Source organism: Cucumis melo, chromosome 7 (genome assembly GCF_025177605.1).
Source record: "Cucumis melo cultivar AY chromosome 7, USDA_Cmelo_AY_1.0, whole genome shotgun sequence".
Lineage (NCBI taxonomy): Eukaryota > Viridiplantae > Streptophyta > Magnoliopsida > Cucurbitales > Cucurbitaceae > Cucumis > Cucumis melo.
The window spans coordinates 8,966,522-8,991,554 of record NC_066863.1 but is presented as its reverse complement, the minus strand read 5'-3'; the positions used below and the strand labels follow the sequence as shown (position 1 = coordinate 8,991,554).

General features: G+C 33.1%; 1 protein-coding gene across 12 annotated transcripts in view; it reads right to left on the bottom strand.

Moving 5' to 3' along the window:
• LOC127150220 (uncharacterized) overlaps nt 1-25,033 on the bottom strand; it is a 103,237-nt gene that overhangs the window by 32,546 nt on the left and 45,658 nt on the right. For 3 of the 12 annotated variants that reach the window (XR_007822364.1, XR_007822366.1, XM_051087547.1), the window contains exons 1-2: nt 19,409-19,777; nt 19,113-19,162 (exon numbers count right to left, since the gene is read on the bottom strand). The gene's annotated coding sequence lies outside the window, so the exon portion shown is untranslated. The other 9 variants (XM_051087548.1, XM_051087556.1, XM_051087554.1 and 6 more) reach the window with 8 other exon arrangements.

The window sequence follows — 25,033 nt, the reverse complement described above, 5'->3', positions numbered from 1 at the left end:
TTTTGAACTTTTTAAACTGTATTTATGAAACTTCTCAATAGTTCAAACATATTTTGGAAACTTTAAGGGGGCGTTTGGGGGAAGGAAAGGAATAAAGAGAGGGGGGCATTATGAAAAGGAAAGGATTATAATAATCCTTGTTTAAGGGAAGGAATAAGTGAAAGGATTATGAGGGATTATTTATAATCCATGTTTGGGGGAAGAAATAAGTGGGAGATTATGGGAGATTATTTATAATCCTTGTTTGACAGAAGAAATAAGTGGGAAGGAATATAACAATTTTTTTTTTTAAATTAGTACAAATGTTATTTTTTAAAATTCATATTGTAAATCCAATATACAAATATTCGTATTTTATTTACCAAAATTTAAATTTTTTTATCGCAAAATATGTTTCATTAGCGTTCGTAAATACGATGTCAATTTTGAACATTTTGTACGCAAATTTTCCGTGCAAAAAAATTAATTGATGTGTTACATGTGAAAGAAATTACATGTATTTTCTTTAAATTGATGTAGTAAGTGCAATATCGGGAAGTTGTGTATCGTTAACAATCGATTTAAAAAATTTTATTATTTTTTTTAATTCATACAAATGTATATTTTTTAAATTCGTATTGTAAATCAAATACACTAATATTCATATTGTAACCAAATAAAACGATAGAATTGAAAAGATAAATTGTAACAATATCTAAACGATCGCGTATAAATTGTAGCCATATTTGACTGGTTGCAAATATATTATGTGTGCGATATTAATGGCGTGATTGATGGGGCATTTTTTGTATTTTACACGGTGGGCCTCTGAGCTTTTTCCGTTTTTGTCGCTTTTTTATATTTTTGAAAAGACCCTTATTTTTAATTTCCATTTTTAGAAAAAATTGAATTTATGTTTGTTCAGCATGTGACGTGAATTTTTTTTTAAATGTGTAATTGGTAGCATAATGCACGTGCAATTACTATAATTCACTAAGGACATTATTTTCAACCGTATATTGATATGTGTTATGCGATAATTCCATAAACTCTTTGTTACATTTACAAGAGTTTCTTTATAATAATAATAATAATGATGATGATGATGATGATGATGACGACGACGACGACGACGAGGATGATGATGTCACACCTTTTGAGGAAGAAAGAGAATGAATAAGAGGGGATTTAGAGGAAGAAAGAGAATGATTAAGAAGGAATAACGGGAATTGAATATATTCCTTTCCCTCCCCTTATTCTTTGTTCCAAACATGGAAAGGACTATAGTCTTTTCCTTTTCTTTTCCTTTCCTTCCTCGAAACAGCCCATGATGGTTTTCATCTAAAACTAAGGTCAAATGTATTTTTGAATTTTTTTGAATGCTTAAGGATATTTTTTAAACTTTTGAAAGTTTAGGAGTATTTTTAACTAAAAATACAAAGTTAAGAGATATTTTTATGATTAACCATTATATAATCTAAACTTTTATAAATGAATCAATTTAGAATTTGAATTAGATTACTTTTAAACTTGTCTATGTAAATTACGTTTTATTAAATCAATATTTGAAGAAGCCTACCTATGATTTTGAAATTAGATTGATTTTTAAAAGTTTAGATGTTTTGCATGATTATTTCAAACTAAACCTGAAAAAGAAGATAATTGATAACTATCTTGAAATTTCACCAACAGTTATTTAAACATGAAAATGTTCAAAATTCTAAACATTTATGAAATCAAGTTTGGAAAAGGTTCTTTTTTTTAGCTAAACATCTCTGGAAAATAACAACAACAACATAGTTTAGGTTTTACATTTCAAAAGTAGTGCACTTTTAAAAAACTTACATTTTTGTTTTTCTCAGACAATCTCGGTTGGAATCGACCTCGAGATATAATGTAATTTTGTGTGCCAGAGATTTTTCCAAGTTTTGTGAACATAGTAAAATTCATCTCGGGATTAACATTTTAGTTGTGACAAAAATGGCCTCATAATCGAAAATATTATTATTTTATTAAAAGATGAAATGACATGCTCAAGAAGTTTCAACACCAACTCCCGAGAAACCTTTTACAATTGTTTGGGCTTTCTCTAGTTTTTTTCCTCCCATGTTTCATATCTTTCGAAGCCATCAAGAAAAATAAGGCATAGCTTATTGTTGTTTACAAATTACGTTTTTATTGTTATTTGCATACTTATTAGGCTAGTAATACTTTCGTTTAGGTATTTTTGTACGTAATTGATTCTTATTTAAGGATCTCAGTTAAGTTGTTTTATATTTGCCCCCAAATTAGTATAGGGTTTCAAATCTCGATCGAGTTTTAATGATTTCACCCCCAAGATTTTAGTTGTATTTTTAATTTTTCTTTGCATATTTGTAAGATGCCTAGTGTATTTGTTTTTTTTGGTGGGGAATGGAAAGAGACTGAGAAAGAATACGTAGGAGGTTAAATGAAAGGGTTGAATGTCGACGTTAGTACAAAATTTGAGGAGTTTTTCGGAGAATTTATATAATTAATGGGATAAATTTTGCTGAGTATGAGATGCTTATGAGGTGCTTGTATAACGTGAAATCCCTTATATCTGCTTTTGTTATTAGTAATCAAGAAGATCTTTAATTTTTTTAACTGGTGAAGATGTGTCTCAAGCAGCGGTTTTAGTTTCGAAGGTATTAATACCATCCTGTCAATCTAGGAGTACTTCAACGTCATTTACTATTCCAATGGCCCTAAATAACATTAAATTATCGTCACCTAAGCCCAACGTTCAATTAATCCCAGAGTATAATGGTGTCTTGAATGAGGTCCAGGATTTAAGTCCATTGACTACTAACATACGTCCCTTAGAGTTGGAAGATAATACGAATGGATTAGTTAGCAAGGTACATGTAGACATGTCGAAAAATTATTATGCTGATGTGGATATTGAGGCGTTTGAAGTATCTGAGGTGGATGTCAGTACTTATTCTGCAAATCATATTCAACTGATAAATGATCATATACCGATTGCAATAGAGGTTGGATGTACATTTAGTATAGAATCACGTGAAGAAAGATGACATGTAGGTGATAGAAACCCGACACGTGATGAGAAGTCAGAGTGTCTAATGGACAGTGACAACAAACAACCAGTCAGTGTTAAGAAGCGAAAGCGTCTGAAAAGATTGATGGATCAAACTATTTTTGTCTCAGGCGAGTCATACCTTGAAGATATTCAGGTTGGTTATTTGAGTAAGAAAGACTTAGTGAAGAAACTGTTGGTATTTGCCATTAGGAAAAAGTTTCAGTATCATATTCATAGATTAATAAGAAATTATATGTTATAAGATGCATTGATTCACCTTGTTTGTGGATACTAAGGGCCATTAAAATGAAAGATTTTGATATGTTTTAAGTTTCTAAGTATGCTAGTACTCATACATGTTAAAAGATTTTACAAAAGCAGAATTACAAGCAAGCCAAGAGTTGGGTAATAACAAAATAATTAAGTAGAAGTACCAAGATGTTAGTTGTAGTTATAGGCCGAAGAAAATAATTTAAGATTTTTGGAAAGAATACGAGGTAGACATTACTTATGTGAAGGCATGAAGGGCTCGAGAAGTTGCATTGTCCATGGTCAGAGGTTCCCATAGAGAATCTTACACTTTATTAGCTCAATATGGAAAAGTGTTGAACGTTTGTTTGTAACCTTGGCACTTATTACACTTTGGAGACGAAACCCGATAGTAATTTTAAGTACGTGTATATGGAACTTGGGGCATCTATTGGAGGTTTTTAAAATTGAATTAGGCTAGTCATCGTGGTTGACGTTGCACGTTGCAAGGGAAAGTATAAGGATATCATGCTCGTAGCGGTGTCCATTAACGTTAATAAGCAAGTATATCCGGTGGATTTTGGGTTGGGTCATAAGGAAAATAATGAATGATAGATGCAGTTCATGAGAAGATTATGAACAACTATCGACACTATCTTTTCAAATAATTTCCATGCAATATGTATCCATTATTTGAGCTTGAACCCGATGATGAAATTCAACAATGAAAACATGTGTGAGAATTTTAAGTTAGTCACTAAAGCATGTCGTGTGTCGGTGTTGCAGTATTATTGGAACAAGCTGGCATCGTATAGGGGAGTTTAAAGATATCTTACCGAAGTAGAGTTGTCGAGGTGGACCCGTATATACCAGGGTGGTATTGATAAGTGTCCATTATGATTTTTAGATATAAAGATAGAAGTCTTTCTAGGATCCTTGCAAACACCCACAAAGAAAGCTACTGAGATAAAGGCTAGAATCTATGATGGCCACTCTTAGATCCTAAGGCAACTTACTCCAGGAATAGTTTGATCAAAACTAATCCAATGAATTGATTTTTAACATCAAATCTAAAGCAAGTTTTGAAAAGATAACAACAAAAAGGTTAAATAAGCACAAACTTTTCAATATTGATATTTTGCCTTTTCAAGTGCATTACAAGCCATTTTATAGGCTAAATGGTCATGCATGGGGTGGAAACCCAATAGTCATCCAAATACACCTAAATGCTAATTGACAAAAAACATGCATAGGGTGGAAGCCTAATAGTCATCCAAATGCACTTAAATGTCATTCGAAAAAAAAATAAGACCTAGGAATTTAAAATAAGATTGCATATTAAATTAAAGGTCAAATTAAAAAACTCAAAAAATGTAGAAGGTCTTCAAAATGCCTTAAATAACACCTCTAGAAAGTGTCAACATTCATATGCATGTTTAACATGGTTTGACATCACGTTTTACCATGTAGTGCACAATTGAACTTTTTCCATGCCATCTTTAATCCTTTCTCATCTTGAATCATTGAACTAACATTGTATATAATTTTTGGCTCAAAATTATTTGTCGCTTGATATGAATTTGCTAGGTTTTGAAGGTGTAGTGTAAATCTCTCTTGAAACTTCTTCGCCTTGCTTTTTGTAATTGGTCCTTTGAGCACATGGAATGGTTATATTGTTGAATTCACATCATCCCCCCTTTCTTTTAGTGGATTTGTCCCCGAATCAAAGTCTTCATCCCCTACATCAAAAAGAGTTAAATAAACCTCATTAAAAGTAGAACTTACATTATACTTACCTCAAAGATCAAGTTTGTAAGCATTGTCATTGATCTACTCTATCACTTGAAATGGTCCATCTCCCTTTGGGTAAAGCTTAGACTTTCGTTGATCTGAAAATTTTTCTTTTCTTAGATGAACCCAAACACAATCGTAGAGTTTAAGAATCAATTTTTTCTCCCTTGGTTCTTTCTTTGGACAAACTTTGGATTCTTCTTCACTTCTTTCTTTGATTTCCTTATGCATGGTGTTTATGTATTCCGCCCTTCAAACACTACATCACTGGTAAGCATATTAGGTGGCAAAGGCGTCAATTCAAAAGGTAAAGTATTTTCCCAAGACTTGAGAGTTTTAGAAATTAATGTCCTAAGAAAAGCCCCTAATGTTCTATTAACCACTTCAGTTTGTCTATTAGTTTGTGAGTGGTAACTTTTTGAAAACAAAAGCTTAGTTCCCAATTTTTCCCACAAAACATTCCAGAAATAACTTAAAAACTTAGAATCTCTATCACTAATAATAGCTTTTAGAATACCATGCATTCTAACCACTTCTCTAAAGAATAGATTAGCTATGCTAGTTGTAACGCCCCAAAAATTAAGATAATTTTGAAGTTAATTATCTTAATGTTGTTTAATTAGATTTAATTTATTCGGCGTTATTTTGAATTCATTTAATGAGAATTATTTGATTTATGTAGGAATTGAAATTAATTAAATATTTGTTGGATGAATAATTAATTAATTAGAGGTTTTGGCATGTGGTGTTTGTTGAGTTTTTGATTAAATGGTAGGTTAAGAGGATTAAGTAAAATTCTGGATTTTTAGTGTTGTTGAAGTTGAATTTAATTGAATAATTATGGATGTTATTTAATTAAATTGTGGGGTGGAAAAATTGTTGGAGATTTAATAATTATATGTATATGTGGAAATATATATAATTATTATGTTAAAGGAAAACATAATTATATTTGTTGGAATATAATTATTTAAAGAAAAAATAATTGTATTTTGAAGAAAGATAAATAATAATAATTTATTGTAGAAGATAATTAATTATTCTGCAGAAAGATAAATATTGATTATGGAGTGGAGTTGTTATGGTTGGGTTAAGATAATCCATGTTGGAAGTTATAAGTGATTTATTGGAAAAGATTTGATTGATTAAATTAATTGAGGATTTAAGTTAATTTGAGATTTTGGAGAGAAAAGTTAGTTTTGGTGGAATTGGATTTAATTGATTATATATATATATATAATTAATAATTTGGAAAATTGAAGTTAATTATATGATGAAATATAATTATATTTGTTTGGAAAAGAAGATAATCCATGAAGAGAGAGATGGTTGATTTGATTGGATGAAAAAGATATATATTTATTTAAAAGAGATAATAATGGTTTAAATAAATATATATGTTTATTGTAGATTTTGGTGAGAGAAAATACTAATAATAAAGAAGTATTATTATTATTAATGGTTATAAATGCCTAAGATTTTATGCATTTAAGGCATTTATTTGGGAAAGATAATGGAAATAAAGATATATGTATATATTTGGTATTATATATATATATCATAAAAGGAAAAGAAAATAATAATAATAAATATTATTGTTATTATTTGGGTTTATAAATAGCATTGGAATGCTTAAGTTAAAAAGTAAAGGAAAAAAAAAAAAGGTTCTTCATCTTCTTCTCTAAGATAACCTTCTGCCGCCGTCGCTTCACCAATTTTAGTTGGTCCCTTTGGCAAAGCTTGAAGAATAATTGATGAATTTTCTCATCAAGGTTTAGATAATTTTTTCAACCTCAATTTGGTCAAGTTTGGTAAGTCAAGGTAGTTAAATTAATAATTTATTAATTTAATTTTGGATCTAATTGGAGTTTCTTTAAAGGTTCAGTTGGTTAAATATTTAGATTTAATCTTGGATTTTTCCCAATCAAGGTTGAATTGGTTTCAACCTTAAATTTTGGATAAGTTAAATTGAAAAATTTGAGATACTAACCATTGGCAAATTTTATTAATTAAGTTATTGATTTTCCCTTATTGTTTAGGATCTACTTTAATTGAGAAATTACTGTCAGCAAAGAAATATTTTTAGACAATCTCAAGGTAAGAGATTTTACTACTAGACCTTCGAACTAAATTTAAGAGACTGCATGTATTTACGATTATGCATTGATGGTACCTAAGATGCATAATGTGATGCTATAGATGATTATTGATATTATGTTGATGATGATTGATATTGTAATTAATGATGATGACTGATACTATGATTGAGGATGATGACTGTTATGTTTATGATGTTTATGATACATGATATATTAATCACATGAATAAGGATGTTATGATTAATATTCATGTCATGTTATGATGATGATGTTACATGCCTGGGATTGTGGCGTGTCCGTTAACTTTGTCTGTTAAGCTTTTTACCCCGCCTGTATTGTGGTCCTATCTATGGGGTCACTCGCACGACTAGAGGTGTTCCTACGGGATCACTCGCACTATTTAGGGGTGTACCTACGGATCACATGCACGGTTAGGGGATAGTCATATTGTGTATACGGGGTCGCTCGCACGACTAGGGGTGTTCCGACGGGACCACTCACACGATTAGGGGTGTACCTACGTATTTGATATATGTTTATGGAGTGTATACGGGGTCACTCGCACGACTAAGGGTGTTCCGATGGGACCACTCGCACGATTAGGAGTGTACCTACGTATTACATATATGTTTATGTTGTGTGTACCTACGATCACTCGCACGACTAGGGGTGTTCCTTCGAGATCACTCGCACGATTTAGGGGTGTTCGTACGGTCTCACTCACTCAGGTATTCTCTATTGGACACACAACCTTATGATTATGTTTCTAACGGAAAGTTAATAGATCACCTAGCGGAACTAGTCGTGGGTCCCTTACTGAGTATATTTATATACTCACTATTTCCTATGTTTAATATTTCAGGCTAAGGTAAAGAACTTAAGAAGCTGCGAGCGACAGCGAGGGATCCGTGGCATGCCATATGGGGACACAGTTCAGCTTCCGCACTCATTTTTATGTCTTTCATTATTTTTAAATTTTAACCATTTTACTTAAAGATTTTATTCTATTTATTTGTTTTTAGTTCTTTAAAATTGTTAGAACCTGCGGGTCACGTTTTAAAATTATTTTTGTTAATTTTGAAAATCTTATGTTTTTCGTGAACGTTTTGATATTAATTTTATAAAGATTTTAGTTATCCTCTTTTCAAAAAGGTGTCTTTTGATGTTTATCTTTTTAGTAATGTCCTTAACTTAGTTTAAAAGTTTGGGCCTTTACACTAGTAGCATCATCTGTTTTGCTACATGGAATGAAATGTGCTCTCTTACTAAACCTATCAACTACCACAAAAATGCTATCATGACGCCTCTTAGTTTTTCGCAATCAAAGAACAATAGTTTTTCATTTGTGTTCTCATTGCAAGGTTGTAGGTCACAATCAGAAAATATGTAGAGTTAAACTTGTGGACAATGCATAGTTGTATTGTTTGTATTTTGAATTTGTAAATAAATCTACATTCAATACATTTAATTGTGTTTTGGTAAATAAAATAAATATCATGATGCACATATAGTCGGTATGTTTTTCACTTCATTCAGAGACATTTCCCAGTTGATCACGAGCAAGAATACAATGAAAGTCTCTTTCGGTATGTTTTACATGTGTTTTTGTTTAAATTTCGAGCAAACATTATTCCTAAATCAATCGAGATTTTAAATTGAGGAAATTCTATTCTAAAACTCTATAAGGCCTCGATCACATGTAGCCAATGCGACGAAAATCCTTGCGATAAGAATGATATGTGAGGAGATTTCTTAATTGTGAAAGTGTTAGATATGGCTAAATCGCGGTAAGAACCCAAACCCAATCACTTGTCAGAGGCATATGGTAGTTTCGAATTGGGCCACTTTTCCCTGCCAATTAGAGAAATCATTTCAATATAAAGAGACTCACTTGGAAAGATCTATAAATAAAGAGCACGAGTCATCTTGAAAGTATTTCTTACTCTAAACTTATTAAGAGAGAAAATTAGAAGGTCTTAAAGATTTGAGGCGGGGGCAAGCTCATTCCATTCAGAATTCTAGAACTAGCAAAGGGACCTTGGTCGAAGAAGCAAAAAGGTTGACCGTAACAGTGAGTTGTTTTCTTACTAAAACTATTTGAAATAAGAAAAGAGTTTCAAACTCTTATTTAATGCTTTACTGGCTCCTTCTGAGTTTATTGGCGATGTGAAATTTTTTGCATGTTTTTCCACCACTGTCGTAAGTAAGTTCACTGAGGAAAAGAATGTGTAACAATATACTATCTGAATAACTTTGTGCTGAAATGGGGTGGTTTAACGTTCTAAATATTGTATTATCACATGTTGAATGTTGAGATCTAATGTTATGTTTTGAGGTAAGCTAATCTTATACCTTGATGATGTGATGTCTTACCCTTGTCGTGTGATCTGAGGTAAGATGCTCTATTCTTGTTGTGTGATCTCGAATAGAATGCCCTATTCATGCTGTGTGATCTTGAATAGGATGATGCGTACTTGCTCTGTGATTTGGTATGAGATGCCCTTTTCCTGTTGTATGATCTAGCATTGGAAGATATGTAACCCGTAGTGGAATTGATGGGCATTTCTAATGCGTCGAGTTTACTCGGCATGGCCGCAACTGGACAAAAGAGTCTAGTAAACGGTTGAGCTAAGGAAAAAGAGTACAATTGTGTAAACCAAATGTGTAGAATGATTATATAAAATGAATATTTTGCATGCTTAAGACAGAATATATGAAGAATTGTGAAATGATAAAGTTACTTTTTTCTTTAGATAACTGATTTTCTCATGTTCGATTATGAGGCCACTCAACAACTTAATTTGTTTAATGGTAAAAGATAAAAGACCCCACTCACTAGACTTCTTTTAACCTTTCAAAAAAAATTTTTATCCCCCTTCAAGCAAGGAAGGATATCTAAGGTTGAACTTACAGTCGTAATCGCCTTCTGTGCCCTGAAATTGCATCGTTTTGGTAGTGGCCACTGCCTTTTCATGTAGGGGTTACGCAAGCAAGTCGAGTTAGTTGTATTTCATTTCTTTTAAAGGGACTTAAGTACCCATGGTCACGTGTACTATAATAACTACATTAATGAAGTATTCTCCTTTCTTCAAAGTTTACCTTCTACATATAAATTTTAAAGTAATAATTTGTTTCGCTTACTAGACGATTGGCGTGTCATCCCAAAAAAGGAAGAAGCATTGAGCATCTAGGCGCCATGCGCTCCATTTGGTCATGGGGCACAACATTTGGGGTGGAGCGTGACAAACTCAATCTAACTTAGGGTAGCATTTGACGATGATTTAAGCATAAAATCATTTGTTTTTAATCCTAAGGATCTCTGAAGGAGTTTTAATAACCAAAAGCCTTTTGTTTTTCATCTCGGAGGATCTTGGGAGAAATTTGACCTAAGTTTTAATAACCTAAAGCCTTTCACTTTTCATCCCGAACGATCTCGGGGGAACTTTATCTTGAATCACTACTACAAAATCTACTTTACTTGACACTAGCTACTTTTACATACTTGACGTTTTTATTAAAAAAACGATAATTGACAATTTTAAAGGAAAAATGTCAAGTATAGCCTCAAAAAAGTGGATTTTTCATGAAAATTTTCGAACTATTTTACATTAGCTTTTACTTGATGTTTTTTTCGCGTCAAGTATAAATGATTGTTTACTTGACGTTTTATTTGTGTCAAGTATAGCGGACATTTACTTGACGCGAAAAACGCGTCAAGTATAGTTTAAAGAAAATAAAATTTTCAAATTATTTTATGTTAGCTTTTATTTGACGTTTTGTTAACATCAAGTATAGTGCAGAGTTTACTTGACATTTTTTTTTTGCGTCAAGTATAACTAACATTTACTTGACGTGGAAATAACGTCAAGTATAATTAACGACATATGTTATATAAATATAGACTTCTGTGACATGTGCTTCATTAGTGAATGTACAATATGTAAAGATCTGCATTTAGTACATTTAGTGCAATTAGTACAAATGTAATAAAAATTTGTTGATTCTCTTATCTTGACTTTTCAGTGTGATTGGTTTTCAATTGCAAGCTTTGGAAATGCTTTTATTTTGAGTTGAAGCTTCGTTTTGGGGTTCTGCTCGTAAGCTGAGCAAAACTCACATTCTAGTGTGTGGAATGAAGGGGGTTGTTGCTGAGGTAACATTGAGTTGTTAATTGAGCTAAGTATTGGCTTGTCCTTCCATTTTGTTTATATTTAAAATAAGGCCTTGTTGAATTTGATAAGAAGTGCTTGTTCGTGTATCTCGTTCTCTGGGTTGTTAGTTTTAATTTCATGGATCTTAATTTTCTGCTCATGCTGCATAAAGTTGTTTTTTAGGCCTTCAACTATGATTGTTATCTAATATGGAAATATTTATTTTATGAAGAAGAAAAAGAAAACGAATGCACTAGCTTCCCCATTATTGGTAGTTTGATTTTAGACAATAAGTTTAATTATTAAAACTACCATGAAAGGTTTGGAAATGCTAGTATAAGTTTAAACTATAACAATAAGTTTGAATCGAAAGAGATGTCTATGGTTCTGTTCTCAATGAAGGTAGCCAAAAATAGGGGGCAACAGTTATTGATCAAGTTTACTGGAGGTTTCCATCAAATTAATGTTCTCCGTTCTAATTTCTTGTACATTTTGTAACATCAATTTTTTTTCTTCATTGCTTATAGTTTATTTGATTCTTTAAGTTGGGATATCCTAAATCTTGCATGAAGTTCAAGTACGATCCTACCTTCCCCATTAGAGGCCTTTACTATGATAAACTTAAAGGTTGCCTCTTGAAGTTATGAGGAGTTTTCTACGGTTCTACAAGAGTATGATATTATATATCCTAGATTGTGGCTCATGATTAGGTTTTAGATAAAACTACATTTTTTTTTATCATTCAAGAACTCCCTCACTAACCTTATAATGTTTTCTATGTAATATCAACTTTGAATATGAACTCACAGTACACTGACAATAGTAAATTCATTTTGCTTATTAACCAAATGAGTTTGTAATATGTATGTTTGCTGAGAAATGTACTCACGACCTTTTCATTTACAGAATATCCAATTTTTGGAGTAGTGATTTTAAATTGAAGCTTAGTAGTTGAGGATAACACATGTTTGCAGTTTGTATCTTTTATTTTTTTCCCTTAGAAAATTGATGATTAATATAACCTACATTTTTTGTTGTTTGACTTGTTAAATACTTAGTTTATGATTGTCCTTGTCTTTCTTTGGTACTTCCTAATATTGTCGTTCTTAAATACTTGAGGGATGGTTGTTCTAATGGTTGACTGGAGGATTTCTTATAGTGTGAAGGTTAGTACAACATGTACATTCTCAATGTGCAACCCTTTCATAGTATCGTTTTATATGAGTATGTGTTTAGATGCTCGGACTACAAACTTTTAAAGATGAATTGTTTTCCTTTTTTGCTAAAACTTGCTAAATTTTATTGTAGGTTGTTGCTTCAAGAATTAATTGGTGAAATTTACTATGAGGTTTCATGAAGTATTAATACTCGAAAAGACGTAATTATTGAGGGTCAGAACATAATTTAATGTTTTGGAGTCTTATAGTTGTAATTTTATTTATCAGTGTAAATTGACAGTAGTTTGTGGAGAGACATGAATAGTCATACTGCTTGTATGATATTATTGTAAATTATATATACATATGACTTATTGTTGAAGAATTAATGAAATTATTGTTGATTTGAAGGTTTATTTTGTTGATAAATCTATCTTTATTTGAATGAATGTAAAGCAAGAAATGAGAAGTGTAAAAAAGTGTCAAGTATACTGCCTTACTTGACATATAAAAAGAATCAAGTAAATTATCTTACTTGATGTGTAAAAACCGTCAAGTAAAATATCAAGGGAACTTTGGTCCTAGTTTTTATTGAAAGCAATAAACACAAACCCGAGGCTTAAGTGAAAACCCAAGAACCAAGAGAAAACCACGATGTTGTTAATTTTATTATTTTCTAAGGAGTGAATACAATAGGTACAAAGAGAGAGAATAAATAGAGTACACCAAAAAATAAAAAAGGAAAAGATTTAAGAAATAGGGTAAATCTTCCCATAATCTTTCCATAAATACTCAAAGGGCCAAGCCCACTAATTTTAACAATGCCCCTTAAGTTGGGACGTGAATATCAATTAGACCCAATTTTCTAACACAAAAATCGAAGTTTGGCCTGAGAAGCCCCTTGGTTAGAACATCGGCAACCTGTTGGCTTGAAGGAATGTACAGAATGCATATGCTCCCATTGTCAAGTTTTCCTTTGATGAAACGTCGATCAATCTCAACATGTTTAGTTCTATAGCATGTTGAACTGGGTTGTTGGCAATACTAATAGTTGCTTTATTACCACAAAAAAGCTTCAATGGTGTCTCACAATCCTTATGAAGATCAGACAAGACTTTCTGGAGCCAAATTTCCTCACATATTCCCAAACTCATAGCTTGGTATTCAGCCTCAGCTCTACACATGGCTACAACACTTTGCTTATTACTCCTTACTCCTCTAAGTTTCAAGATTGTCCCAAATAAAGGTACAATAAATGGAGGTAGCTTTCTGTCAACAAATGATCTTGTCTAATTTGAGTCAGTATATACGCCTCACTAGTTTTTTTGTTTGTCTTTTTAAACATTAACCCTTTACCAGGTGTTGTAAGACTCTTAGTTAAGATAAGAAGTAAAAATAGTTGTAAGACCCGTAGTTAAGATAAGAAATAAAAATAGTTGTAAGACTCGTAGTTAAGATAAGAAGTAAAAATTTGGCTAAGTGTCCTGAAACAAGTGTTTTGGGTGGGCTACGCGATAAGAGGTTGATTAGTCCTCGAGAAAGGTTATACAACAAGACTTTTGAAAAGGTTAGGCAATTAAAGTTATTCGTGAAATGGAAATTTGTTAGAAGAAACAAGGAAACTTCTAAAAATTTTCCTAAATTTACTTAATGGGCCACGTGTAAAGTTTAAGTTAAGCAATGATTAAGTTAAATCTTAAAGATCACACGTGTACCATTAAAAAGTAGGAGATGGTGAATTACCAAGAGCTTAAGGGTGACTAAGCTTGTTTAAGGAGTAGTATAGTTAGAGGATGAAATCATAATGTTAAGGAGTATTATTCTGGAGTTTTAAGAAGAAAAGATTAAGTGTAGAAGTTTTTTCAAAGTGTCTTTGTGAGAAGAAGAAGAGAAGCCTTTGAAGTTTAAGTAGCTAAGTAGTGTGAGTGTTTTCTTCAAAGTATTTATATGATTTCAAGCTTTCTTTATAAATTTTTTGGTGATATCAATACGGAAAATTTCTAAAAATGAATAATGTAAAAAGTTTATGCTATGATTTCAAGCATGTTTTATGCATTTCAATGATTATGAAATGGTGTTCAAACCATTAGTCAATTTCCTATCAATGAGCTAACTTTTATGGGCACATAAGGAGTAAAGGAAACCATGTAGAAAACGACTACATGGTGGAGTGAAGATGGCTAATGTAGAAATGGACTACATTGTGTTTAGCGGCTTGAGCAATAAGATCGAATTAGAATATTCTCGAATGTTGTTGTTACAGTAGTCTAAACGTGATATAATGAGACTTAGCATAAAGAATGATTCAACATTCTTGGCGAAAAGGAATGATGGTTGACTAAGGAGTGTTTATGCGAAATGTTGAACATAAATGATTTGTTATGCGAACTAGTATGTTTTTATGAAAAGATGAATTTATGCAATTAAATGTTTGGCGAAATAATGATGTTTACAAAAGGTATTTCGCAAAACGGATTTCATAAAGCCTCACTGAGTCTTTTAGACTTATGTTTTAAAGTTTTACCTTTCTGGTTCCAGGCGTTAAGGCCAAGTAGGGGAAAAGTGAAAGGGCTTGCTAGGCAAGAAGAGGCCACCAAGGTGATTAGGTTAACCTTAAGTGTTGTACTTATGTAATTTAGATAAAGAGTTGTGGAACACTTTTCTTAAGTTAATAAAAGTGTTTGTTTGCCTTATTCCTCTTTGTTACGTTGTTTTATCGCCTAAGTTATGAATGTAGTTAAGAAAGAAAAGAGTAGGTAATTAAGCAAAGCCTCATTGGAACTTGATCATTAGAGTTTTCTACTTTACAGTTGAATTCAATAGGAGCGCAGCAGAATGACATCTCAACATACTTGTCTCACTTAGCAAATTAAATTAAGGGTGTATTTTCTCTGAGTCACGGAGATGCCTTCTTTAGTTCTTGCCACCTCCATTCCAAGAAAATATTTCATATTTCCCAAATCCTTGATTTCAAATTCATCACCCGTTCTTTGCTTTGGTTGGCTAATTTTTACTTGATCATCTCCAGACAAAACAATGTTATCCATATAAACTATTAGAACTACAATCTTTCTTGTCTTGGAAACCTTTGTAAATACAGTATGATCAAAGTGTCTCTGATTGTACCATTGGGACTTGACAAAGATAGTGAATCTACCAAACCATGCTCTGGGTGGATGTTTCAGACCATATAGGGATTTTTAAAATTTACATACCTACTGACCATACTTGGCTTCAAGTCCAGGCAGGGGCTCATGTAGACTTCCTCCACAAGGTCTCAATTTAAAAAAGCATTATTCAGAAAAGCATTATTAATATCTAGTTGGTATAAAGTTCGATCTTTGTTCATTCAACTTAGCAACTGGGAAAAAAGTTTCTAAATAGTCAACGCCATAGGTTTGAGTAAATCCCTTTGCAACTAACCTTGCCTTGTGTCTTTCAAGAGTTTTATTTGTTTGTATTTGAGAGAGAACACATATTTGCATCCCATAGTTTTGTGTCCCTTGGGTAAAGCACAAAACTCCAAAGTTCTATTCTTTTCAAGAGCCTTCATCTTTTCCATGATAGCATTCTTCCATTTAGGACACTATAAAAGCTCTAAACTATGGAGAGAGATTATCATAGGAAACATAGTTGCAAATGGGATGTTTAGTACATGAACTAGTACCTTTTCGAAAAGCAATGGGGATGCCAAGAGAAGGATCATTCTCATCAAGTTTTCCTATATGACCATGTTCAAGTTCATTATTACTGGTTTCTACTATAACGTCAGTCTCATCACCATTGTTGTTTTCTTCTATATTTTCAGGAATAACAACATCAGACCTGTCATTCTGAATCATCTTATTATTAGTACAAGGTTCAGTAGGATTTTTCATACCTTGATCTCGAGGAGGTTCAGAGTCTTTGACTGGAGCCAGCAGCTGATTACTAGAGTACTCAACTTCTTTTTTGAGATTCCTCCTATAATACGTTTTCCAGGAAACTTGGTTTGTGCGTAGAAATACGGGATGAGGATCGACGTTAGACATGATACTTATATTAGGTTTGATAAATTCGAAGGTGATGTTAGACCTTTCACTCACACTCTCCCCTAAAGATGGCTAGTAGGAAAGTAGGGTCGATCCTCACAGAAAGTAACATACATAGTGACAAAGTATTTCCTGGACGGTGAGTGAAAACATTTATAATTGCACTAATGAAGGGGATACCCAACAAACACACATGTCTAAGCTCGATGGGTGAATTTGGTCTGATTAAGGCCAAAATTATGGACATAAGTGGTACACCAAAATACACAAAGAGGAACCTCATAAATTAGATTAGTAGAGGGTAGAACTTCTTAAGATAATCTAAGGGAGTCTGAAGGTGGAGGATATGAGAAGGCTTTCTATTGATTAAATAAGCTATATTTCTATTGATTAAATAAGCTCTACACTATTATAAAAAAGTGTTTAATTGACGTTTTTTACCTGTCAACTATTTGTTTACTTGATGCATTTCAATGCATCAAGCAATCCAATGTCAAGCATAAGGGAGGTTTACTTGATAGCTTTTAAGCGTCAAGTATAATTATACTTGACAGGTAAAAAGCATAAACTATATGAGATTACTTGACAGGTTTTATGCGTCAAGTAATCTGGTGTTAAGAAAAAGGGTTTTTTTTTTACAGTTTTTACGTGTCAAGTAAAATTATACTTGACAGTTTATGAACATCAAATATATAATGTTTGTTGGCATTTTCTATATATAACGAATTTGTTTACTCTTGACATGCTTTGCTTGTCAAGTTTTTTTTTTTTTTCAAATGAAAATTTATATATTTTAAAATATCCATATAATTTATCTTGCACCTGTTTTGAAGTCGAGCAATGATGACATAAGTAAAACAAGAGAGTTCACAAATGTGCTACATATTAATTGAACAATTGAAATCAACTCAAACTTTCCATTAAAGAAATTGCATTATATATCAATGAACCATACAAGTTGGTCATTACATACTTAATTACAACATATATATGTGCAATTGAAACTTCTAACAATAGCCTAAGCTTTCCATCTATGTCTATATAAACAAAATATATGTGTAGCCTAAACGTGTATACCATACCAAAACTTGTCTTTCACTTATATATATCTTGTAAGAATAACATCTCACCACAAGTATGAAAGAAGAGAAGTAGATAGCAAAAGGGAACGAGCTACTTCAAAAGATGATGATTTTTTTGCTCGACCACCCATTTTATTGAGGAGTGTAGGCATACGAGTTTTGGTGAACAGACTCCTTGGAGGCTAAAAATTCACTAAGGTTATGGTTTAAGAATTCCCGACCATTGTCACTCTAAAGAATTGCAATTTTTGTCACACCCCCTCCCGGACTACCTGCTACCTTAGACCGAAAGATGGCGTGAAGCCGACGAACAACGTTATTCTGTACCTGTATCTGTCGACTCTGCTTAAAACTTTCACGTGATGAACTTGCCAATCTAGTATATAAACTATTGTACATGCCACAAAACACATCGGATCCTAGGCTAGTCAAACACAGCTAGTCAAACACATACATGAAGTGTACCTCAAAATTTACCAATTTCACGAGTAAACCTAAAGACACCTTAATCAAAATATAACCAACAAAATTTACACAACTACAGCTCCTAAAGCTTATACAAACTGTGGAGTATCTATAACATACAAGGGTGTGAATACATCACAACACAACAGACTTTATGCCCAACTCAAAACACGTACTGGCAATCGATAATGAAGCTTCCGCAGACTAAGGCAGTCTATCAGGCACCGGGAAGTCGATCTCTACCTGGAAAATGGGTAAAACATTTTGGAAAGGGTGAGCTATGGAGCTCAGTGAGTGACTCAGTTTAAAACTATGAATTTAAAGATAAGAGCACGTGAAAACTTTACACATATAAATCTGTTTATACAAGTCGTAAATGTAAATGTGTAATAGTAAGAATAGCTTTCTTAAATACTCAGCATGTTCATCATTGAAATCTAGCAAGGCATATCAAGTATATCGAAGAATTTTAACTAACATGACGAATCTACGTTGTGTAGGGTACACCTAGTACAACAACGTTTACAAGCACTACGATGTAGTGGGGCCCGCCCAGCACTCCCATCGTCTTTGTCATAGTGGGGCCCGCCCAGCACTCACGACAGCATCGTTGTTACGGAGTACACTCAACGTCAACAACGAAATCTAACCAGTGTGCACACGGTAATCTCTAGCCTCAGGCTCAAGATCTCAGTCATGTAGTTAATGAAAATTTCATAAATCATCATAAAATATTAAAACATGCCTGCTTATAAATTTTACACAAAGCTCGAACTTTACTCAGCTCTTTCGTGGAAAATTGTAGTTCTTAAAACAAAACTTCATACTAATTCATGCTTTGCTTAAAATATTGTGGTTTAAATACTTTCCAAACATTTAATATCTACGTGCTAGCATAAATTTCTTTAAGAAATCTAGTCTCCAAATGTATACTTGAAAATAGTCATGAAATTCAAATACCTTTCATGGCTTCGTAAATAAACATTTATCGCATTCAATCATAATAACAATTATGGAAAATATTTCAAAGTTGGTTTTGTCACTCACAGTCTTGGGCTAGATCCTTGGTCTATAAGCTCGGTTTAATTCTTCTCGGCCTGCCAACAACCCAACCGAGTATTAAAACCTTAAACATTCTGGTTTCCTAAAGATATACATAACATGTCGCACCAAAGATGACGCTCACGAAAACAAAGCTTAAGAAATAAAATCCTATTTCAACAATTCTCTAAAATTTCCAGATTTCTAACATAAACTTCAAAGAACTATAACTTTCTCAATATTTAACCAAAATGAGTGTTCTTTATATTAAACTCTTCATTTTGAGATCCTCTAAAACTTACCTGAAGACATATAAATCTGATTCCCCGTGCATAAACACATATAATCCTCAAAACATAACCACTTCCAGAATCGCGCGCACACGACCTCTTTAACTTGTTCCTACAATTTAACCAATTTTTAGTCGTTTTTGGTTTACAATTTCTTCATGAAAGTTGTAGTAAATTGAATAAGCTTTCCAACCATACCAAATAGAAATTCTAACTCCACCGATACACTCTGAAATACAAGAAAAACCAGAGACCTCCTGATTTCGAGTGAAAACCAACTGCCCTGTTTTCTTCATCAAAAAGCACCAAATGAAAATCCGAATTTGCTCCAACGTTCTTCATAAAGTTTGTTTAAAAATGAGTTAACTTTCAGTAAATGTAATTCTCACCTCTTAATTCCTTTTGAAGAGTTCAAACCGAATTAAAAACCAGTGATGTGCAGAATGAACTAAAATTCAGCCATTGATACACTTTGCTTGAGTTCTCCTCCTCTTCTTCAACCTAAAAATTCTAGTAAAATTTCTCTTCTTCTTCCAAACTCTCTCTTAGAAGTTCTCTGCAAATTGAAGAAGGAAAAAGAAAAAAAATAAAGGGAACTTGGATGTCTTCAAACTTGGCGGTGAAGGGAAGAGAAGAAGAAGAAGAAAAGAGAAAATGAAATTTTCTTCTCCTTTTCTTCTTTTTGTCCTTTCTTTTCTTTCTTTTCTTTAATTAATTTAATAAAACTATTTAATATATAAATATATATATTTATATTTACACTTAATTTCCATTTTTTTTTCTTTTTTTTTCCACATTTAAAGAAATTAAACCAAGAAAATATCGGGTTTACAATTTTTGTATGGAATTGTATTTCAATAGTGTGATAGAAATTTTAGAAAATAGAGGAAACCTCAAATTTATCAGTGATAATGTAGATCTAGGTAAGACGGGTATGATCATCAATGAAGGTTACAAACCACTGCTTCCCAAATGAGGTGGTGACTTTAGAAGGATCCTAAACCTCACTATGGATAAGGATAGACGGTTGTGTGAATTTATATGGTTGTGAGGGAAATGAAATGTCACACCCGTTCTAGGTTTTCCCCTCTAACCTAAATCATGATGTGAATCTACTCTTTAAAAACGTTCCTTTTCAAATGTAAGATTGATAAAATACTTTTTAAGAAATTCTATAAATATCTCAACAACATTTCCCCTAAAATATGGGTTAGCTAAACCTAAAAAGGGAAGAAATTTTCACTTATATATAAATATGTCAACTTTAGACTCAAAATCACATTAAGTGTGTCTCACCACACACTCATCCAGACTATTCCGCTCCAGAGTCTCAAACAGAGTTTATATCCAAACTAGATATTAGTTACAAAATAATCATAGTCTAATAAGGAATCTCTCAAAACATAAGTCCTTAAAGTGACCCTCACTACTTATAACCACCCCATGATGCAATACAAAACTTTTATGTTATATAAATACAAAAACAAGAATCTACAAATGGTGATGGGGAGCTCAATGAATACTTGGATCTTGACTGCTACCTGAGGGAAGAAAAACATTGAAAATGTGAGCTAGAACTCAGTTAGTGGCAAGTTTTTAGAATTAAAAGCTCGTAAAACGTGCTCCAAAAAGGTGTAAATATGCATCGATAATGAAATAATAATTAAAATATTATCATCACATATTACTACAAATCACAAGTAATGCCAACAAACCTATACCGTATAAGGGTCTACCATAGTAAAGCGCCTAAATATACGACCAAGAATAACTTGTACATGATCAAGGAATCATGCGAGCAAACTGAGCTAACGCATATTTAGTACCAACAACAATAGTAACCTCAATCCAACCATGGTAGAATACTAAATATACGGCTGAGATAACTCATACGTTATCCATATCCATAAGAAAACACATGGCCAAACTGGGCTCACGCATATTTAATACCTGCCATGGTAAAAACCTCAACCCAAACATGGTAGAATACTAAATACACAACTGAGAATAGCTGAGACATGATCCTTATCCACAAGAAAACACGCAACTAGACGAGCTCACGCATAATTAGTATCTGCCACAACAGCAACCTCCATCAAATCCAACCATGGTAGAATACTAAATACACGACCAGGAATAGCCCACATGTGATCCATATCCACAAGGAAACACGTAGCCAGACTAAGTTCACGCATATTTAGTACATGCCACAGTAGCAACCTCCATCCAACCAAGGTTAGGCCCCCTTGCAGCTTAGAAAGCGTCTTGAGTCGGGAGTCGGAAAGCCCTTCCCTTGTTCATTGAGGCATCCTTCTATGTGCAAAGAAAGCCACCCACTATGGGTTAAGCTAGGCTCGAAGCCAAATCACAATACTCAATCCATATCCTCACCTAGGCCCAGGTTCTCGAATCTCTAGTCACGACCTTTTTCAGTCCTAAAACCCCTTAACAAGTGGCTCTATGAAAACACAATCATGTAGCCTTAAGGAAATCACCTTTTCATTTATTATAAATATTAGATAGTCATATTTTAAAACAAAGTACAATAAAGAACTTGAAACACATTTTTATAAAATTCAAGCCATATACATTCTTACAATCATGTGAGGAAACACATCGTTTAAGAATAAATGAAAGCATAGTTATGAAAAGTTTAAGCCACTACTGTTTTCAAGCAGTATCATAAAATAACATGTATATGTACAAAGAAATCTTAAAAATGAACCACTCACAATAAAAAACTTGATCTCCTAAGATTATATGCTTTCCCCACTTCGATTTTGCCTAATACAAAGATTAAAGCCACATCAATTGTCTTCACATGTCATGAGGCTACAACTATTTTCAAAACACTTCATAAGGCCAACTAAATCTATTTTATGTTTCTAAGATCCTTGAATTTTCAAAGCACCTTGAATTAGACTAAGCTTGTTATCCTACAAGCCTTTAGACTTGAAATCGAGATACTTAACCTAATAAACATCTGACTTAGTTCAAATTCAATGAGTGTTTTAAATAGATACACTTTTATTCCTATTATCGATGATGTTTAGGATTTATATCCATTATATCAACATGAGTCAATTAACCTTAAACACCTCATAAGATCACCTAAACCATTTATTTCGAACCTTATAGAAATAACACCCAAACGAACTCTAAATTAATGAAAAGCTCATTTTCAACCTCTAACATTCAACTCTAGGACCTAAGTATCATGGGTAATTCAATTTTAATGCTTTAAGTTAATAGGCATTTCAAGAACTCAAAGAAAACTCAATAAAGTTACTCCAAACCTTACCAAGAACTTAGCAAAGTACTTTTAACTTCAATCGGCAACATCCTAACCACCTACTAAGTTTGAAATTAATCATTCACCACCACGGGTTACCCAATGCTATCATTAAGATTAGATTGTTACTCAAGAATGCCTAGTTTTGATCTTCTAAATGGCTAGATAGCAACTCAAACTCTTCTAAAATTCAAATCTAGCATCAAATGTAATGGGTAAAGTGATCTAATCGCCAAAGGTGTGCGAGATCTTTCGGTTCCACCCACTTATTCCGGGATTGAATCCATTCCTTATCGTTCATGAAATCTTTCTATGCATAATAGCTTTTCAGCAACTTCCCCAGCAACGAAAGCTGAAATGAAAGAGGTGGTATGGGCCCTTGTTGGCTTTCGACGAAACAACCTTTTGATTGGGAAAGAGAATGGGGTGGATCCCGTGCATGCCATGAGTTAGGGAAAATGAACAATTCACTAACATAGGCAGAATGGAAGAAAGAACCTACCCCTCACGTGTCAAATCCTGGTAGGATTCCATGGGGTTCACATCCTTGGGTCACAATTGAAATTTAAAAGGGTGATACAAAATCTTCAAGAAAAGGCTAGCAATGAAATGACTTGGAGAATCACAGTGAAAGTTAATTCCTTGTTTAATGGACGATAAGGTCGGGGCGCGGTGTTTGTGGGTCGATCTATGGCTCAAGGGAGCTGCGACTAGGCAATATTGAGTAAGGTGGCTAAGAGTGGTGGCAGTTTTATCATTGCCATTGTTGAAGAGGTTTGTCAACGGCGACATGAAGGATTGAGAGAGTGTATGATGGTCGTGGAAGAGAAGTATCAAGAGAAGAGGGAGCGTGCTCACAAAGAAGAAGAAATAAATGAAGATTTTTCTTTTCTTTATTTTTTTCATTTATTTAAAAATAATAATACTAATAATATAAAAAATGCTCGTATTGCCCCCCACTTCAAATTAAGCTTCAACTTTGGCCATTTCTTAGTTTTTCCATCACTTATTAATTTTCTAATCATTACCAAAATAAAATTGATTCTAAAATTTTCTCATCAAATTGCTTCAACCCATTAGGAATTTACAATTGGATTTAAACTTGTACTTCACAACTTAAAAAAAATTAATATAAATAAGAGGGGACTGGAATGAGAGTTTACATGAAACTCGATGTTGTTTTGCTCGAATACACACGTCACAAGATAGAGAGGAGACATCAATTTTAGAAAAAGATTAGGAAACCAATATTTCATATAATTAAAAATCGAGTGGCCCAACAAAAAATGCCATAACATACAGTCATGTTCAAAAGTGCTAAAATAGGAAGATAGTAAACTAGCCCTAGAGATACTACTATAGAAGGTATCATCATCAAGAATGTAAAGTCCCCTACTATGCTAGGTAGTGGCAATCGTCCTCTCTGAACTCGTGTCCTAAAAACAAACAGATTCAGAAAAGAAGGTAGCTTTATAATGCAACTCACAAGTAATCTTGCTTATAAATAGCAAATTGTAAGATAGTTTAGGAACATGCAAAACATTCTTGAAAGCAAGACCGTCAAAAGGAACTATTTGTCCTTTGATAGCAATCGGCGATAAGAAGCCATACGCTATCCATATTTTTTTATTAGGGCATAAGGGGCATAAGAGATAAAGTGCTCTGAAGAACCTGTCAAGTGATTTGTAGCCCTCGAGTTTGAAATTTAGGAGTTCTTCCTATCAACAAATAATCCCAAGGAATTGAGGCATACTTGACTGAGCAATGGCACCTAGAGTAGGAGTCTTGGTTTGGCTTGCAATAAAGCCAATTTCCTGAGAGGTTCTGGCAGTGGTAGTCTCACTAACATGGGCACGCCTAATTTTGGTTTCTCATTGGAGGACCACTTCTAACCTCCTAGGGGACAACCATGGAGTTCACAGCATTGATCCTTGGAATGCCACTATTTCTTGCAATGCTTACAAACAGGGATTGGTTTCCCATTATTCTTGTCACTATCATAATTTGAGGGTCGGACACTAAAGGCAACAGAGTCGGTGGTAGGGTAGTTAGTACATCCAAGCCATTAGTACGATATTCTTCAAGACGGACTTTAAAACACATTTTTATTAGAGAGGGAAGAAATCCTTATCCAACTATACGACCATGAACATTATCAAATTTTGGATTAAGCCCTACAAAAAAGTCGTAAATACGGTCAACGTTCTCAATTTACAATATTGTATACCATCAGTTTGTGTGTCCCAACTATCTCCCTACACAAATCCATCTCTTGCAAGAGAAGGTAAAGCTTTATGAAATAGAAAGTCACGTCCAGGGTCCCTTGTTTGCAATCATGGACCTGT